The following is a 15,368-nucleotide window of genomic DNA, read 5'->3' as shown; positions in this document are numbered from 1 at the left end:
CTGAAACTACAGTAAGTTATTATTTTCTTTCATCAAAAAATTCATCGAATCCTGTTACCCTTGCTCAGAAGAACATGTGCTGACTGTTTAGCTCAGCCTCTCTTTTCAAGTTACATTAAGGGTATTTTATGTAGTTGGTTTAGACAATTGGGAGAGGTTAACATTAAATTTATGTGATATCATCTCCGCAGTTAATAATGGTAATCAAAACTCTTTCATCCCCAACTTTGACTATGAGGTTCATTTGCAGACAGATATGTATATTTTTCTAGTTTATTTAGATGTCATAGCTATTAACAAGCAGGTGAGTATGCTGTGTGCCCTCACTCATTAACAGCTTTCTCCTGGCACTGTGTACTGTGCCCATTTTTATTCCACCCGGCAAAGGAAATTGCAGGAATCGAGGGACTGGTAAATATTAGTGACTGGAAATATTTATGCATAAGGAAATTGAAAAGTTTGGTGCTGCTTCTTACAAAGAAAGTGAATGAGAGAGTATAGAAAGCAATAAATGAAAAGGTAGGTTGCTATTTCTCATGGAGAACTGCCTTTCTCTCACCAGATTAGCCCAACTCATTTAGTCAAACTCTATGGAGATGTTTACAACCAACATTTCTGTGAATAAGAGTATTGAATTCTATAGATTTCCAGGATAATTTCCATAGAAACTGCTTGTTTTGATCCCTGCTCACTTCCATAGTGTTTCGCTGTAAGGCACGCGTATCGCTAACAAGCATAATAAAAATGGTTTGCTTGTACAGCTCTGTGCTTGTGTGCCTCCTGTACTGAATCACAACTGCCAACAGCTGGACCATCCATAAAAATCTGAAGCTCTGAAATAATCAGGCACATGTAATTTTTGCTGATAAATTTTGCAGCCTTCACTTGATTAACTTGTAGAAAGGAAAAAATTATGGAAGTAGTGTAAGAGTCTGCCAGTTACATGGAAAAAAAACCCACAGTGTTTTCTTCCTGAACCTTGCTTTCCATGTTACTCCCTACTAATCTTTCCTTCCAATAATCAAACCAGACACCTCTTGGAGTGCACTGGCCATTCTCCCCAGCCTGGCTATTCTTTTGTCCCAATGGAGGCCTTGACCACTGGTGGCTGATGGAAGGGAGGGATAGGTATGGCTGTATGTGGGAGCTGTGTGACGTTTCTGCAGGTTAAGTGGCTCTGGGTTGCAAAGCTCCACCCAAGAATAAATTTCATTTTATATTTTGCAGTGCATGAAATGAGGGGTGGGGGGTGTGTGTGGGGGGAAAGGATGCTCATAACAGGTATAATATCAGATAGAGTATGTTTGAGTGTAACAGTTATGTTCAATTAATAGAACAGAATTTTCCAAGTCTTTTTCTGTCTTTAATTTTCTGCTGAAATTTACAGTGGGAATTAATTTAAGTATTTTATTAAATATGTTAAATTCTGACTAAATAGAATGTGATCTCATCTTCCTGTAACGTATTTCTGATGTCCTCATAAACCCAACTTACCTGTCCCCAGAGAGCTGAATGTTCCTGCTAGGTTACTGTCTTCTCTACTTATGATCTGGCAATTAAGTTAAACCTAAAATTTGCCCGGTGCCTGAATGGGCCAACACTATGGTGCCTGTGTAGCTTCTAGAAGTGCCCAGCCAAGGGGAGTGCCAGGGAAGCACAAGAGGCTGGGCATAGGCTTCCAGGAGCTCAAGAAGCCCTGCCCAGCATTCAGCTGTCCCGCTTGGCTCTCTCCAGAATCAACCAGTATGTGAGCAAGTGCCTGGGCAGTGTGGATGACTGGAATTCGTCCCCCAAATTAACAAGGTGACAAAGACATATACCCTTCAGTACTCATTTTCCATCGTTTTCAGCCTGTGAGACATTTTTATTTTTTTTCATAGTGGAGAAAATAAATAAAAAAAAGGAGGCTACCATGTCTATTTTAAGATTAAAAACATTTAATAACTAGTTTGGAAAAAAACATACAACTTGGTGTAAAGTTGCAGTTCTGTTTCTCTTTTTTGACAAGATGCTAATGAGAATTTCATCCTCGTGTTGCTTCCTCTCTTGGAATCTCTTGCCTTTGCCTCATTTCCCTCTTCTGTTCTTCATTTCTTACCACCTCCTTCTCTCTTCTTGCTATGAAACATGTTCTTTTGCCTGATTAGTGTCAGTCTTGTCTGTCTCTGAGACATTGCTTTTATAGCTTTATTACAGGCATGAGGTCTACAGCTCTTGCTCTTCTTGAGTCCTTCCTTTCTCTTTCTAACGTGACATTTGCCTGTTACACTAGGCACATGCTCATCTTCAGTCTCTGACTTGAGACATGCCTAGGGAAAGTAAAAACTTCTGAAAGAAGCAAACTTTTAAATGACAAATCCAAACAAATTTGCATGAGTAGCAAACAACTTGTGTCCCAGAATAAGAAAACAACAAACTAAGAAAGGAAATACTAAAACCACACATGTAAGCAAACAGAACAAGGGAAAAATACTTGGAAATAATGATCAGTTCCTGAACAGCTTTGATCCCTCTGTCTCCATCTGCAGCTTGCAACATAAACAGTCTTCATGTTTAAAAACATGTTGCATCAAAGGCAAACCTCTCACCTAGATGTATTGACTTGCTTTGTCAATGGTCCAAAATGCAAAGATGTTCTCTCCTCCACATATGTCACAACATCTGTGGCCCTCGTATGGCTTTTTAAAATTTCTTTTAAATTTTGTGATGTCTAGGTGGTTTCTTTAGAAAAGTTATACCTTTGGAGCCAGGCGGCTGCTGGAGACTTTTTTATGTTTGTTTTGGAATTTAATGAACTGTATTTAAAAAACTAAGTAGAAAGCTTATAAACCTGGTTTTAATCACAGATATTCCAAGAAAATCCATCAACTGTTTTGAAACCTTTTACATTATTGAATACTGTATTATTAACAGCAAGCTCATGATTTGCAGCTGAAATATATACGAGAAAAAAAGCCCATCAAATCATTTTATGAAAATAAACTGAAATGAAAGAGCCTGACATTAGGAATTCCAATTCTAGTGTAATAACTGAACTGATATTTATAAATTCATAGCATATATTTAAACATAAATATTATGTAAGTAGCCATTTTTTTTAGGCACTTATCAGTCTGGGGCATTAATAAGAATGAATAAATCTGCATATTAAATTTTAAAGCTATCTGGCTTATATTGCCTCATTAGCCTAAAAATTATCTTTGGCTGCCTTGCTGAGCAGGGGAACATCTCTGAACACCCCAAGTCTTGATCCCCTGGTGGAAGCACAGGCTAAATGAAGAGTGTTGTAAGGTTTGGGTTGAGCCTGAAAGGTTTTGGATCTGGAGCTTATGTCCTGCTTGTCACGGAGGCTGTAGGTAAACCAGCCCTGATTGGCTGAGCTCTCCCCAGACCCTGCAGAGCAGCAGGATAGCCGCTCCTAGGCTTCTGTTTGGAAGAATATTTTTAAGTTTGTTTGGGTTTTAAGAGGAATTTTAAGAGGAATTAAATTTATTAATTACATGGTGCTTTTTTTTTTTTTTTTTTTTAAATCATTTACTCATACAATCAGTGTAAAAGCAGTAAGTCTAGTTGAAAACAAAGACCAGCTCCCTGTGGTTGTAGGTGTTTAGTTTAAGCCATAATGAATGCAGTCGGGAGTTTGCGGTCGAAATATGGGGAACAGAACAAGGGAGGCTGAAAGGACTCAAGTATCCTGAGTTTTATTGATGGGAAGTGTACAGAGATTGAAGTTTTTGCCTCAGGATATATTAGGAGAGGATGATTATTAGTTTAATGAATGCTTTCACTGCAAGATACAATCCTGTGTACCTCATCCTCTTAATACTTCAGTCTGCTTTGATCAGTGGATGTCAATGTCACTTTTTAAGACATTTCAAAATAACTCATAGAGGAGGTTGTCTGAGAACATCAGGCAGGTCTGACGGAGGAGTACAAAAGTCCTAGCCTGGAGTATGTCACGGTTCAAAGGTCCCAGTGCTAAGAATTACTTCTTCAGTTTTGTCCTTTAACCTTGAAGTATGGCAGTCATTAAGGTGATGCCTAGGAAGGAGCCTGGAGTCAGCATTTATGTACTTTGTGTCCTAGCCCGTGGACATTAATGGACTCCTTTGTGCACCATTTTGTGTTCAGGAAAGAAGTGAGAAACAGTCCTCGTGTATATGTTTCATATTGTTTGATAGACATAAGAGTGCGTGGCAGGGGAAAGAAGCCAGACCTGCAGCAGCCAGCGGCGAGGCAGAGGTGGTGTCATTGGGGGTTGGCTGCTGTTGCTTGATGTGACACGGACACACCGTGAGGGGATGCATTGGGCTGTCCCAGCAGGGAGCTCATGCTCTTACCTTCTCTCTGGGAATCTATACCTGTCTCTGACTGTCTTCCCAGCTGTCCCATGCTGCCCCTGAAGTGCAATGCCTCTTTCTTTTAGAGATTCTACTAAAGCTGCTCTTCCCATCACCTCTTCTCTATTGCCCCAACACCTGAAGAGCAGCTGTGGTGCATAGTGCTGTAATAACCCTTAAAAGAGATGATTTGTGAAGGGAAGAAATGAATGGGCCTAATCTTCAAATAACCAGTTGCTCACACATGGCAAGTGTTCAGGCATTGAGATGCTGAGCGTGTGCAGCTGCGATCTGCTGCAGAGTGAGAACAGAAATTTCATTTGCAAATGTATGGCATCTTACAAAACAATCTGTTGACTGTCAGCTGTAGATGACGTCTCTTCCCTTTAACAACTTTCCATCCAAAATTTTTTAATCTCATGATTGGATAGGACTGTAATGGCCAGATATTTCATGCGCTCAGAGATAATGAGGAATGATTTGAGGAATGTTAGACTTGGGGAAGTGGCAGGTGCAGCCAGTCATACCAGGTCCAGGAGCCTAGCTGACTCATGAGCCTCCTCCACCATCTGCAGTGCGTAGTACACACCTTCACAAAGCAGAGACCTTTTCCTTGAAATATGGTATTTCCTAACGGAAAAGGAGACATAGCAAACCGGAGTGGTCATCAGTGACCACGAGAGTTTTGTTGTAGCTGATGCAGGATGTGCTGCCATATACTCCTGACCAGGTAAAGAAGGAGAATTCAGAATTCCTAAAATGTTCCTTTTCCCCTTCTGTGAGTAGAAAAGAGTAGTGGTTGAATAAAGTTGTTAAAAGATCCTCATCTTGCTTGCACATTTCACAAGGAGATATATCTGCTGGAAGAAATCAATGCAGGTATTTGCTTTGTCTTATTTTGTGTGAGGTGAGATTGCAGCGAAGGGACTTTTTGTTTCCACTGGATCCCAAGACACCAAGAAATCAACAAATTTTGGATTGAAACAAAATTTATTTAGTTTCATCTAGGCTGTTTTGGGGCTAGAATCAGCTGTTTCCACATGGATAGTAGTTCTACAAACCTGAAATTATTTTTCCAGCCCACTGTAGAGAGTATCTGAAGAGGTTCCATCTGTCACCTGGAAATATTCAGCTGTTAGTAGATCATGTGAACATCCTCTCATTTTGCCCTAGAAATTGCTGCTTCTGGAAATACCTCACTAATGGGGCTTGTGAACAGTATAGCTGTATTGATACTGATTTCTGGTTGGAAACACAGGGACAAAGGATTTTCAAGGAGTAGTCCAAACCTAACCATAAAATTTTAGTTCCATGTTAGGAGGAGCAAAAGCATAACAGAGAGCACTGGAAGCAGAAACATCTCGGGAAGGCTTACCAAACCTGTAACAGCCCCAGGCAGTTCAACTCCATCAGCTCGTGCACTTGTCTTATTAGTAAGTGGCAAATGATGGCATTTCTGCTTTAGGTCTACTGCCAAACTGTCAGCAGGCTGACATCTTAACTTCATGACAATAATAAATATAAAGGTAAAAAAATACCATTCCCACTTGTCCTTGTAGGTTTTACAGACTCAAAGGTTACAGAACTGGTTGAAGATAAAATGAAGTAAATGACTAAAAAACCCCAAGGTTCAATCAAACTGATATAAACCTGTAAGAAAACAAGTGGGAAACATTCTTTTAAATGAGAGGTTTGTGCAATACTATCAGTGACTATCTGTGTAAGGAAACATCTACAGTAAATATGACAGATGTGAGTAATTTTATGCAATTCAGTTTGTTATGCAAAAGTGTTTTTTTTTACTAAGAATGTTGTTGAAAAAGCAGAGATGAGACTGAGCTACATTTGGAGATCGTTAACAGACATAAATAGCAGAAATGGAGCGCAATTGCCTAGACTGGCAAAAGTGATACAGCTAAGCACAATAAATTTAATTTGATAGGTAAAGATGAAAACCGGGTTAAAAAGTCTAGCAATCAATGAGGTAAGGCTGTGAAAGAGAATGACTTTTTGAAGGAACTAGAGGTATAACTTAGGACACTGGAGATCCATTTCTGACTCATAGCTCCTTGGAGGACTGCATTTCCTAAGGATACGGTCTCCTCTCTCTCTTGAGGTTTTGTACTAATCTCTTCACCACAAAGACTTTCTGTTGCAATTGCAGGTACCTAAAGAGCCCATAAACCTCCTTTTCTTTACCCTGCTGTTTTTATTTATCTTGAAGCTCAAGTAATAATAATAAGCATCATGTCATACTTTGTTTCTGAGGGAAGTCCTGGGAAGCATCATTGTTTTGTCTCTGAAAATTAGCTTTAAAGAGGCAAGGCAGAGTAAGAAATAATTACCTCCTGTTGTTGTTTATGTCTTTTCCTGTAGGCTTAGACTTAACGAATTTCAGACTTTCTCCTCTGAATTGTAGCACGTGGGTCAGTTTGTTGTCTGTCATACTGAATGACCTATTACTTAAATAATTTTACTGTTTTGAACAGAGCCGACTGAAATACAGCAAATAATTGTGGGGTTTTTTTATCTAAATATTCTTTGTATTTACCCAAAATACCTTAAAAACTGAGTGCAATCCTTTCAGTTATAAAATGAATTAATTTCCCCTATTAGCACTTTTTTTTAAACTCTCCTACCAACCTAATTTGAAAATCAAGCTTTCATATAAATAAAGGAGCCATCACTTGGTTAGAGAACTATGCAAAATCACTATAATTGAACAAGATGTTTGCTGAAAGTATTTCAACATTCTTTGGAGGAAAAGCAGAAGCAGAAACTAGGAATTTTAGTCAAAATTAACAGATGGATGATCTGTTGCAGAAATTTCAGGGACTGTTTCTAATACTTTGCCCATTCCCTCCAGTTGCTCTTTGGCATCTCACCAGTTTTCCTTTGGGACAGAACCTGATGCATATTAGATCTATAAAATATTTCCATGCTCAGGAACTTCTCATCTCACTAGAATGCTAGATTTTTTCCAAAAGTTTTGTGTTCTACATTGAGCTGAAGCTGAGACCTCCTAAACAGCAAACTCATAGACAGGGTGTTCATTTGGCTGGGGAAAAAGTTGATATTTTGGCAATTTCAGAGTAGGAAGTCTGATCTCTTTTCCCCACACTGATGTCCTCAGTGTCCCCAGACTGGCAGAGTACTGGGGGAGAGGGGCCTTTTCTCTCTGTTGCTGGACAGCGATTCCATCCTGGATTTGTGTCGCCTTCATGATGAAGGACTTGTCAAAGCTGATACAAAAAATTTTTGGTTTCTAGTAGTTCTTTTCCTGATAAAAAGACTGTTTTGTCAGAAAACCCCCAGCCTTCCCTAAATAGAGATTTCTACAGTGTGCTGACAGTTGTGCCTAACCTATTTAAGATAGAGGATAAAATGATTTGGCTACTTGTTAGTATTAAATATGATTACCTTTTTTCTATTACGTTCCTCTAATCAGCAAAATCAAGGTTTACTATTTGAATTTCAAGAGCACCTGGGATCAACATGAACATATTGTCTTATTATCTGTAAAACCAAGACAGAAATATGAAGCATTTTAGGGGTGATTTCGGTGGGTTTTTTCCTATTTCTTCTTTCTGCACAACCAATGTCTTTGCATCTGTTTCTTGGATTTAGTTATTCAATGAATGGGACTTGCAATAAGAACTGATACAAACTCATACACATACATAGGTGAATCCTGACACTGTGGGGCACTTGGCATTCCTACACTTTCAAGAGAGGAAAGGCATTCTTCTTGCTGCTTATTTCACTTGATTCTCCTATGCTTCCACCCATCAGAGTATCTTAGCATGTAGTAACAGGCCAGGCCAGCATTTTTCTTTTTCAGAAGAGACATTTTGGACAGAGTCTGGTCCTACTCTTCCTACACACCTCAAATTACCTGATATGGATGCAGAGCTTTAAGAATCAGAATAAATTCAAACCCCTTCACCGAGCTGGCATTCATACACCAGTGCCAACAAACCACTTCCTAGAAATCTATTCCTTCAGAAGAGAAGGTTGCCTTTCTCTTTGGCTGTCTGCCAGCCAGACACAACCACCAGGGATGCCAGCATGGATATGCCACCCATACAGGCAAGCGCTATCAGCTTGTAGATAGATCCTGTGCCTTCACAGTCACTGTGGTCACCAAGCGTTCTCCACCTTCAGGATGGCACTCGGTGAAAAAAGAATCTTTTCCTAGTGTGTATTTTAAAACTACAGAGAAAACACTTGTGTGATTGGGGCCAAAATTATCATAGCTTTCTCTTTTGTGGAACAATTGTTTGTTGAATCTACTCACTTAAGCAGCTGTTTATTTAGTTAAAGGAGATTTCACAGTGGTTTTTAAAATACCTCTTAAAGTGATCAAGATGTGGTACCATTTACTTGTTTATCAAACTTTAACACTGACTGAAGTACATCTGTAGTCATTCTAAATCAACTGAAACAGAACAACTTTTTTATTTTCTTCAAACTGAGACAACAGCTTAGAGGTGCATTATGATCTAATAAATATACAAATGTATTACAAAGGTACACAATAGGGATTGGTTGAAAGTCTGTCAAGCCTAAATCTTTAGTCAATTAAAATATCCCGTTCTGGGATGTAAAGGGAAAAAATGGCTGATACCAGTGGTATTGATTCCAACCTCACTTGAAGTTGAGAAATCTACTTAAAATATGCTGAATTTACCAGATTTATGCTAACGAAAAACTAGCTAGAGAACTAGCTCCAGCTGGTGCTCAATACCTCTTAGCATTAGGATTTTGATTCATAAGTGCACTTGTGATTTCCATATTACCCTTTCGTCGCATTAGGGAGATTCTAAAGCATCTGCTTGTGTTTCTTTATGAATAAATTACTCCCCTCCTCCACCTGACAGAAACCCAGGGTGGGAAAAACAAAACCAAACCCCACCATACTTAACAGAATCACAGAATGGACCATGTCCAGACAGTTTTTTAGTGTCTCTAAGGAGGGAGACTCTTCAATCTCTCCAAAGACAGACTCCGCAATCCAGGCAACCTCTGCCAGTGCTCCTTATGGTCGGACAGAGCTTAGAGCTTTGCATCTTTTAGATTGTGCCTGTTACCTCTTGTCCTGTCACTGGGCACCACCAAAAAGAGCCTCCCCCCCTTTTCTTTGCATCCTCCCTTCAGGTATTTGTACACATTGATGCAATTCCCACTGAGCCTTCTCTTCTCCAGGCTGAACAGCCCTAGCTCTCTCAGCTTCTCCTGATATGAAAAATGCTCTGTTTTCTTAGTCATCTTATTGGCCCTTAATATCTTCAGGTCTTTTATGAGCTTACAAAATATTGATACTTTAATACTTTAAGCATTGAGTTCAACTGTGTTCTAAGAAAGAACGATGTTTTGTTTTGATACATAAATTTGGAAGGAAAAATAGTCATTATTTAAGATGTATTTTACAGTGATGAGACACTCTGAGAAAATAACATTGCTTTTTAAATTTTGCATCCCAGGCAAAAAAAAAAAAAAAAAAAAAAAAAAAGAACCTCTGAGGGTTTTTTATTTTTTATTAGTATTATCCTATTACTGCCATTACTTTTCACTGTCATTGTATTGTAAGTCTCTCAACTTACAGATTTTGGGGATGATTCAGTGTTAAAAAATACAGAGACATATGTGAGTGTCTACATCCAAATAGTTCTGCAGGATAGAGGGAGGAATGTGTAAAAGCAGGTTCCTCATTAGTGGGAAGTATTCAGAAGTTCTCTTATACATGTGTTTTAAGTTCCCAGATTTCTAAAAGAGATCCTTCTCTGAAGCTGCTACTCTTCCCATAGTGCTGACTAGCTTTTTATCCCCATCCCCTCAACAGTGAGACAAGGAAAGTCTACTCAGTTTCCATCAGCAGACTCTACTGTAAGTAGCAGACTCTGCTGTGAGCACATTGCTCCTCAGGACTGCATTGACACCAGATAGTATAAAGGCACATGGAGGGGAGAGGGAGGCAACAACAGAAATTTCTCTTGTACCCTTTTTTGTAGTAGACATGTTGCAGTTACCATCTTCTTCCATTCTGACATCTTCTATCAGCGCTAAAGTTACCTGTTCTAGAAATCTCATGGCGGGAGTCTGAGCATAGCATAATATTAGCAGTGGTGCCGTTACTATGAGTTCTTGCAACTAGAACAACTAAGAATGAAACCAAGCCTTTATATATCCTAAATATTTCTTCCTAAATGTGTCACATCATTGTGAAACAGTGATGGCTTTTAGAAACAAACTAATCACCTTAAATACAAATATTATGTGAAGTTGTGACATTAACTGTCGCTTTACATAGGCCTCAAAATAGACTTCCATTAGCAGGCTCTGAAACTTGATCGCAGAAGTAGCGAACAATCAGTCTCTTTAATTTATAAATAAAAGAGAGCAATTCATTCTTAAATTTAATAGGCATCATTATGGAAGATATGGAAGAAAAGGCTTTAAAATTAGTAAAATGTAAACCACCAGTTTTGTATAAATATGTAAATGACACATTAGTATTGTTAAAGGAAGACAGGAATAAATCTAACAAATTCACAAGGGAGATGTGAAAGGATGGCATGTTACGATTTCTTGGTGTAACGATCATTAAGAAAGATGATTGTCTTTCACAGTTCAGAGAAAGGATACCAATTCAGATGCCAATTTGAATTATAAATCAAACCTCCATCCTACAGTTCCAATGTAAAGTAGTCAAAATACCCACTGATTAAGTACTTAAGAGTTGTGAAGCAGAATTCCAGAAGAAGGGGAACTTAATCACATTAGAACTACATCGCTAAACAAATTTTCATTTACAACCCATTAACAAAAAAACAAAATAGAAAGAAATGTTCAACCTGAAGCCACAAAGAAGAAGTGCTCTCCACATGAAAAAAAAACAATGCCTGGTACACAGTACACAACAGGAGGTGTTCAGGAAGGTTCAGTCTCACCTAAGCCTGCCACCCGTGAAGTGTGTGCGTTCTCCCCAGTCCAGAAGACATTCTGGTTCATTTTCTGGGGGTTTGGTTCCTTTAGGAAGTTGCAAGATAGTTGCATTTAAAAGTGAAGAACATGTTGTAAGCCAAGCAAAGTACTGAGTGGTGTGTATGGGACGACTGAACCAAAAAGGCAGTTGCCACACATTAGGATCCTACCAGAAAGGCAAGTTCTCTGCAAGTCCAAAATACCTTTTTTTTTTTTTTTACTTTCTGTAGTTACTCTCCACAACTTGCACGCTCCTTTGCCTCTTTCTTGTAGGCTTTCTGTGGGACCACACTAAGAGTGAAAGAGAAGAGAGGCAACTCTTTAGATCTCGTGTCCTAGTGAGGGTCTAATGCCCCATAAAAGGTGGCAAGAAGCACATCAACTGCAGTCAGTGTCTTTTGGAAGCCTTAGAGCAAGGGAAAATCCCTTTCGTTTTAATAGGACTTTTTTCTGTGTTTTTAGTGGAGGATTTAAACTTTGCCTTTCATGTACACAAAAACTCCACTTGAGATGATGCATTCCTAGGACTCTTGAGGCAATATTTCAGGCAAATGTACGGCATCAGCGTCAGAGATATAAGTAAGATTTTGGACATTGTTTTTTCCTTGTCTTTTGCCTGTTGTATAACGGTTAGAGGTCCAGGGCCAAAACAAGGCTTCTCTGAACTTCCTGAAGTGTTCCCCACTAGCATGGTCCATTAGCACAAATGGCAGATGAGAACACGTTCCTATTTTCTCATTCAGGACTTTCTGATTTATCCTGGTGACCTGACCAACCTAGAACAACCTCTGAGTACTGAGAAGACAGCTAGGTGTTCATTAACAGAGCTAGAGGAGTCTTAGCTGACAACAGCAACTGATTGAGCATCCTTGAGCAAGACAGCATCCTTATTCATGTTATTTGGCAAAAACTAGTATTGGGTTACCTGTCTCTAGAGCAAAACACAATTGTAAGAGAAAGTACCTTGTTGGTTGGATACTGCTAGTCTGAAATCTTATCAAAGTTTCAGATTAGGCTAGAAATCTGGGCCAGTATTGCTTTCTTGTATAACATACTGGTATTTTTTTTCATAAATGAATTGCATGCTTTCTCGGGTGTCCTAAGCAACAGATGTCTCATTAGCACCTGAGCTATGCCAGCTTCTGTAGAAGGCTGCAAACTGATTAAACACATGCTCCATTTTTATCTCTTTATGAGTCATTACTTAAAGGTTTTATCACCAGATTGCCACACTTAATTACATGTAGCTGTAATTAAATATGAATATCTGCAGACCTGGTTTTTTATTTTTCCTATAACTTCAATAAAATATTTTCCTGTTTGTTAATGTAATGCTATAGAAAAGAGAGAAATAAAACAGGAATAAAGAATCAAAAAGGAATTATCAAATATATATGAAATATCTATCAAATATCCTTGTGAACTATTTAGAAAGGGCCCTTTTTTTATAATCAAGGATGGCATTGTGCGATAAAAAGATAAGGCAGAAAGTAATGTTTTGTTATGGAAAGATGTTGTCTGTTAGCCACCACACAGATGTAAGCATGCCGAAGTCACTCCAGCCCTTGGGAAAGTCACTGAGTCTGTTGGAACATGATTTTGGGCAAATAATGGAGAAGTCTTTGGGAACTGTCAGCAGGTATTTACCTAGGCTGAACAATGCCTAACGAACATCTTCATGTTCTATGGTAAAATGATTAGGTTGGTGGATGGATAGAGAGCAAGAGGTGTCATTTACCCTGACTTCTGCAAGGCTTTTGACACTGTCTCCCTCAATATTCTTGTATCCAAGCTGGAATGCTATGGATTGGCTGACTAGACAACCAGCTGAGTAAAAAAGGTTTTGAGTGGTTTGCCTTAGCGAGTTAATTGGCTATACTCTACCTGGATGCATGTGACAAGTGGAGTAACAGTAGCAGGGGTCCGTACTGGGACCTGTTCCATTCAACAGCTTTATCAGTGATGTGGGAGAAGTAATGGAGTGTTTGTTCCTAAAGTTTTCAAACGGCACTAAACTGGGGACAGTCAGTACATTCAGGGGTGGAGCTGCCCTGCAGAAGGACTTAGGTGGGTTGGATTAGTGGGGTCAACAGGAATCTCATGGAATTTCACAAAAACAGGCATGTGAGTCATGCACAAAGTCACGCACATGAGAAAAAGAAATCTTTGCAGCCATATAGGCTGCAAAACATCTTTCCTGAAAAGGCCCTTGGGGTCATGGTTCACAAGGAGCTGCATATGAGCCACCAGTGTGCCCTGGCAGCAGAGAAAGATCCTTGGCTGTATTAACAGAATCATAGCAGTAGATCAAGTCATCATTCCCCTCTGTTCAGCAGTTGCCAGACTGTAGTACCCTCCCAAAACAAGACATACGTGATAAACTAGATGATGTTGACCAAAGGGCCACAAACATGGCCATTAGATGGAGCACTTGCCCTGTGAGGAGGAGGAACCAGAGCTCCCTCAGCCAGAAGAGACAGATTCAACAGGACCTAGCAGCAGACACACACACACACACACGCCCCCAGTACCTAGGAGGAGGTTACCGTGTAAAGGAAACCACGCTGTTCATCGTGGTGGGTGGATGAAGGACAAGAGAAAACAGGCATAGGGTGAAATGAAAGACCTTCAGACTGTATAAGGAAAACTTTTTTTACCATCAATACAGCCAAGCAGTAGCACAGGTTGCCCAGGGAGTTTGTGTACTCTCCATCCATGGAGGTTTTGAAGACCAAATTGGATAAAGCCCTGAGTAACCTGGTTTGATCTTAGAGTTGACCCTGCTTGAAGCAAGAAGTTGGGCTAGAGACCTCCTGAGATTCCTTCCAACCTGAATTTTGCTATGACCATATACTTTGCCCATTTAGGAACCTGCCAGGCTCTGTACTGATGCAGGATTTTGCTCACAGAAAGCTGTGGGACTAGACTTCTGGTTGCCTTGAAAACGTTATTCACAGAGGACTGTGAATTTTAGAAAATATTCAGGTTAGAATCTGGGGTATGACAAGTTATGCAATTGAGATAACCTTACTTTGGTATATTATGGACACGTAATGACTTACAATATATATAAAAAACCTGTTTAAGATTATGGAAAAGGAAAGGCACATATAGACACTCTCCAAGTTTCAGAAGTTCCCCTGGTAAATATTGTACCTAAAAATAATAGATATTTAATTGCTAAGGTAAAAGCACATTATTTTGTTGGGTTTATTTCACTGAAAGCATTGGTATGGCAAGAGCTATGCTAATGTTTTTTGAATGCTTGTAGGCTAGGAGGCTTAACCTGAGTTGAGTCTTGCACAGTTCATTAAATGTGCCCTGCTGTCTTTTCTAGCTGACCTGACTTCCGAGTAGTTTCCAAACATACTGATAACACTGTGGTTTTGTTTTTCTCAGGCTCTTTGTCTAGCTGATAATACCTCTTTTGGTAATATAATATGCCTATTGCACGTCATTTGTTGAGTGTGCTGTTATTCCTTACTCTATGTAGGTCGAGGCCTGAAAAACTTCTTCTCTGAGTTTCAGCCCAACTTCTGTTCTGTTAAGCTGAATTAAGTTTATAGATAAAACAGCTTCTGCTTTTTCAAATTCTACTGGTAGTCCATGAAAGCTGTCATTCTAAGCACAGCGCATTCCCTTTCCCATCTCCTCTTATGTGGGTCAAAATAAAATATCAGTCTCAGAATTGTGTATTAGCTTTGAATTGCCTCATTATAGCAACACCAAAATGGGATATTTAAAAAGAAAAAAAAGAAAAAAAAAAATAAAACAACCCAAACCTGAAAAACTTTCCATTGCTGTTCGGTAATGATTTAGACAGCCCTTTAATCTAAAGCTTCTAGACAGGCTCTACACTACAGGAGAGTTCCACAATATGTGGAATAATATTGTAATGCATGATGGGATGCTGTACTGTAAAAAAGATGGAGTTGGGGGAAACTAGAAAGAAAGTTAAGATTGTATTAAATCTGGCTCTGTTGAAAGTGACGGGGATTTTGTCCCCGAGATCTCATTCATCATGGGTTAATTTTTCTGAACTGT

Source organism: Falco rusticolus, chromosome 7 (genome assembly GCF_015220075.1).
Source record: "Falco rusticolus isolate bFalRus1 chromosome 7, bFalRus1.pri, whole genome shotgun sequence".
NCBI lineage: Eukaryota > Metazoa > Chordata > Aves > Falconiformes > Falconidae > Falco > Falco rusticolus.
The sequence above is the reverse complement of the archived record's forward strand: the minus strand, read 5'-3'. Positions refer to the sequence as shown.